This window comes from Rattus norvegicus, chromosome 14 (assembly GCF_036323735.1).
Source record: "Rattus norvegicus strain BN/NHsdMcwi chromosome 14, GRCr8, whole genome shotgun sequence".
Classification (NCBI taxonomy): Eukaryota; Metazoa; Chordata; class Mammalia; order Rodentia; family Muridae; genus Rattus; species Rattus norvegicus.
The window spans coordinates 75,726,941-75,732,454 of record NC_086032.1 but is presented as its reverse complement, the minus strand read 5'-3'; positions in this window follow the sequence as shown (position 1 = coordinate 75,732,454).

The following is a 5,514-nucleotide window of genomic DNA, read 5'->3' as shown; positions in this document are numbered from 1 at the left end:
AATAGCTAAAATACAAAACAGAGCAACAGTGACCATCATCCAAAGTATGTCAAAGAGTTGTGAGAGCTCAGTGGAGAAAAGAAGTGTTCTGACTGAAAAAGACTAGATGGAAAATGCGAAAGTTTTGCAGAGCAAGTCATCTTTTTCTGGGCCTTCTAGGATAGATAGGACATGAAGATGTTCAAATGGAAGGAACACATTCTATCTGGAAGAAACTAAGTACAAAAATCCCACAAAAATAGAAAAACGATGATAATGTTCTTGGAAAATGCTACAGGATCAGTTCTCCTGAGAAGAGACATCTAACTTTGTTACTATCACAGAACACCCAAGGCTGGATAAGATATGAAGAAAAGAGTTTTATTGGCTCTTAATTCTTGGAATTCAAAGTAGTATGGCACCAGGGTCTGACAATGACTTTCTGGCTTCATCTTAGCATAGCAGCTAAGGGGACACACTTTGGAGCCATAGATGAGAAAGTAGAAACAAGACAGCCCCACTAGCTCCATTGAAACCCTCAGCTAGAGAAAATAATGCCACCCTGTGGGACCCATTTGAGTCACCCCTGCTAGAGGTCATGAATCCCTGCTAGAAGTACGACTGCTGTCTAATGACTTTCCACTAGCCACGCCCTATAAAGATCATCTATCTCTCTGTAGTCTCACACATTGGGACCAAGCTTCTACATGTATCAGTTGCTGGCAGGTAGAGCATGTGTACCATGCCCAAATATAACAGACACATGCAAAATCACAAAGAGCAAAGCTGTCTTGAAATTTTCATTAGGGGTTGTATAACTTTGCATATTACAAACTCCAAAGAACATGCATGTTTCCTGAGTGGTCCGCAAACTCAGAATAAATAAGCAGTTCATGTGTCCTCGATTCTTGGATCTGGATAACATCAAAGTTTTTCAAATACCCTACATGTGTAGAGAACTAATCCAGAATTTTCTATGTGGGTAAAGTAGTGTCCAAGGTGACTTGCTGATGAAGACATCCCACATGTCCCCAAAATTGCCTCTGTTTTCCCTCTTCTGTTCTGCCAGCCACTTTCAGCTCAGGATCATGTCTGTGCTGAGATTGCACTGCACGATTTTCTAACACGGCCTTAAAGATAGAAACACTCAGTGGAGGTGATTTTATCACAGCAAACAACACATTGCAGGAAGCGGATTCCTGTCTGTAACTGTGGGCAGCAGTCAAAAGCAGGCCCCTGGATTATTGCAATGGAGAAGCTCTTAGCACAAGGAGAAAACTTCAGCCTGGAGATTGAAGACTGCATGGTGTAAGTTTGATGTCTGGCCCTTGAAGAAAAGAAGTGGCCTTTCAGTCATTACACACACAGCGTTAGGCTTCTGTGTCAGTACTCGTGTAACTGATGCTGTTTTGCAAATCTGTTCAGGCACTGAACATCTGTTAAGCACTCACTGTGTGTCACACATGATACAAAGGTAACTGGAAGGAGAAGTTGTCATTTTGTCTGGAAAGGATGCCTTCTGTGCCTCCTTTTCATCAAACTCAGTAATGTTCTTCCTTAGCCCTACCTTGGGCATCCCTACAGCCATTGGGATGAGAGGTTGACTCATCCAGATTTGTCCCCACTCATATTCACCAGTCCTCTAAATTCAGTAGATATTCCAGAGGTGGGCTTGGAACCTGATCCCAACAATCCAGAATATTCTACTGGAGACGCATGTTCTTTTTTTATATTAATTTTTAATCATGTGAATGTGCATTCGTGTTGACATACGCACGGGTAAGTTTAGTTATCCATAGGGTACAGAAAAGAGTGTGGGATTCTCTGAAACTGATGTCCCACTTGGTGGTGTGCTACCCAACAAAGTGCTAGCTAGCAACTGAACTTAAGTCCTCTAGAGGAGCAGTAAAAGTGGTTAAGTAAGGCTTAACCACTGGGCCATCCATCCAGCCTGAATGTTCTCTCATTTTTAAGTCACAAAACACCAAGATAATAATCTGAAGACATTACAGTGCCATGACTAGATAAAAGTATACTTGAATTGTGACTGAATACAAGCTCTTGGTGAGGAGTAGAACATGACTCAAGTGATATCAAGACCTGAATACGAGAGTCTGGATGCAGCCTCACAGCCAAGCCCAGAATTCCTGATTTGAAATGGGCAAAGTAGTTGAAGCCTAATGCTGCTACTGCGGATCTACTGTGAATGATACAATGCAGCTACAAGGATGTTAGGTAGTGGTGCCCAACTGCATCCAAGCTCTGTGCTAGGGAAGAAGCTACAGAGATATAAATGGTGGGATTATGCCATTGGAATGCCACAGCTAGGTGGGTGGACACCTATGTAAAGGCATACAGTAAGTGCTATAAATTAATTGCAGTGGTAGACTATGTACCTGGTTCTGCAGGAGATAAAGGAATGGGACAGAAAATTCTTCCTTTATGTGGACTCTCCAGGGCATGTTCCTCAAGAACTAGTTTAATGCCTCAAAACAAAGGTAGGAGTGAAGGTGCAGAGAGAAAAAGGTGCAAACATGTGGCTTTAAGGTACTGGGTGGACTCCTTGCATGGTTGCTGATGTTGGGAAGGAATAAATGTAAGAGAAAAGGGCTCGCCAGTCAAAGTTCTTGAATAGATGTCATCCCACCATCATGAAAATGTCAAGCTGGTCCCTCCGTGAGGTTTTCGGGCTCTAGTGCTTCATAGGAACTGACTTGAAGGCACAAGGGAATTATACGAGTCCAATGAATAACAATCAGTAGCTGTGTGGGTGGAGGGGGTCTGGGAGGAACACCTCTATGTCCATCAAGTCTGCAAAATACACTTTTTATTGACCCTAATACCCATTGGTCTTAAATAATCTTAAACCATTCCCTTCTGCTATTTCTATTATCTCAGGACAGTTTTCCAGGTACATATTTCTCCTGTAGAGCGAGGCAGCTGTCACATTTATTCCAGCAACTTCTTCCTACTTAGAAGGAAACTTTTCCAGGAGATTTCTGAGACTTCTAGGCTTTGCTGCTGGGGAGTCTTAAGACTGAATGAAGTTGCTGAAGAGCTGGGGCTGTTTCCTACTTCCCTCAAATTCAAAACCTCCAGAGCTCCCCACCTGTGGATGGCCAGTGTGTATTTACCCAAAAGACCTGATGGGTGTGCCCTGGTCCCAAGGTATGAATGCCCAGAGTGAAAAGTGTACTCCTTCTCTTCTTTGAAAGTCTGAGCTACTAGTTTGTCATTAATTATCCAGCAATCAGAGCATTTGGGCTTAATATTTTAAGAAGTAGAATTTTAATGAGAAATGAAGTGTAAATATTTATGCCCCCAAAAACAACACAGCAGCAATTAATGGGAGCTTCTTTCTTGAGTGTCAGGGTTTCTGAGCATCCTGTTCCCTAATTATATTCTCCATCCTGTATCTGAAGGTCTGGGCTATTTTGACTCACCCTTTTGCATGGCCTCATTTTTGTAAGTACAAAAGTTCAAGAATAAATATAGGACCCAAATCAGTCTTCAAGAGCTAACCCAGAATAAGCATGGTGAATCTATATAAGAAATCTGATTATATTCTCTTGTGGAAAAAAAGCTTCGTTCTTTATGTCAACCTGCTATAAATTTCTATAATTGTCTAAGCAGGTATTCGTCTTCTCCAACATCTGCTGGTACTGGCAGGCCCAAAAATAAACTTCCACATTAGCAACTTGCACTTAAAAAAAAAAACATTTATCCGGAAACATCTGCTGAGCTATTTTCTGTTTTCTCCCTCCCTCCTTCCTTCTCAGGTCCGTGCAAGCAGAATGAGGTGAGCATTGCAACTTGGAATTTCAATCTCAAAACGCAAGGCTCAGAAGGAAAACAGCTATGTGGGGTGGGAACACAAGAATGAGGAGATTTCAGGAGGCAGACATGGGGTGGATGATGTACGGCAGCTTTGGAGCCCAGGGTGTGATACTAAACTCGATTCTGTTCTCAAATCTTCTTCAGAGGAAGATTTAGGCAAGCATCTTTCCATCTGAGCCAACCTTGTAAATAATTATAGTTTCCGTCTTAGAAACATCTTGTGATCCTTACACAGAACAGCACACATGAATGTGTTCTGCATACAGCAGCATTGGATACAAATGGATTGAATCAAGTGTAAACAGACAGTTTAGTGTTACAGAAGAAATAGTCCCTACCACTCTGACTCCAGGTATTTTGATACTTGAATTAGCTACCTGAATCATCGGCACATCAGTTTCAGTGCTTTTAGTCCTCTGACATTGTGACAAGTACCAAATCAAAACAGCTCAAAGGCGAGCTTGGGGGTTTGGAGGCTTCAGTCTATGGTCCACTGACTCCATTGTTTTTAAAGCCTCTGGCAGAGAAGGAACCTCGTGGTGGAAAAGCATGGTGAGGGAATGGAGGACAGAATCTCATGGGAAAGAGAGAGGAGAGAGAGAGAGAGAGAAGGGAAAAGGATGATGATGATGATGATGATGATGATGATGATGACGACGACGACGACGACGACGACGACAACGACGATGTGATGGCAATCAGGAGGAGGAAAAGAAAGAGGAAGAGGAGTGGAGGGGAAGAAGGAGAGAAGAGGTGGGAGGAAAAGAAGGAAAAAGGAAAAGAGACACAAGACATACCTCCGAGGGCATCCCTGCCACACAGCAACCCACTTCCTCCACCCCTGCCCTGTCTTCCACACATTTTACCGATTTCTAGTGGTCCAGTCAGTTAAGGAATCCATCACAGCCCTCATGGTCCAATCGCTGTAGTAGTGTCACCAGCTTGGGACCAAGCCTTTTACACCTATGTTTTTCAAGATGTTTTTACATTAGTTACCTCATCTGTGTTTGGGTAGGTACCTAACATAGCATCTCTGTGGAGACTAAAGTCAGTTTTCTCCTTCTTCTATGTAGATTGGGGATAGGGGTAAACTCAGGTCATCAGGCTTGGCAGCAAGTGTATTTATTTCTTTAGTCATTTTGCTGGCCCCATCCATGAACCATTTAAGAAGTCATTTCACATTCAGGTAACAACTCAGAAATAACAAATGAAGGTGAGAAGACTTACATGAACTTGAGCTAAGTCCATGATTTTTTTTCCTTTGAAAACTTTTTCAGAAGACCAAAGAATGAATATCAGTAATCTGCATCATCACTCGATTTAAAGCATCCCTGAGTAACCAGCAGGTGACTGTGGAAGCATGATGGATTAGCTTTGGAAACACACATGTAGTGCCATTGTGCTTCTGTCCTTGGCTTTTCTAGTATATGCACACTGGTTGGCCTGGGAAGTCCTGTGTGTTTGTCTCCTTAAAAGACTGCAGGTTCAATGGAGGTTCCACTGAAAATGCAGCCAGTTTGGGGAGACCTTCTCTACGTGGGTTTAATTGTTCTCTTCTTTTAGATTGGTGTCTTTCCTCCATTGGGATATCTCAGCTACAATCCACTTTTACTTTTTATACATACATACATACATACATACATACATACATACATACATACATACACATATACATATACATATACATATACATATATA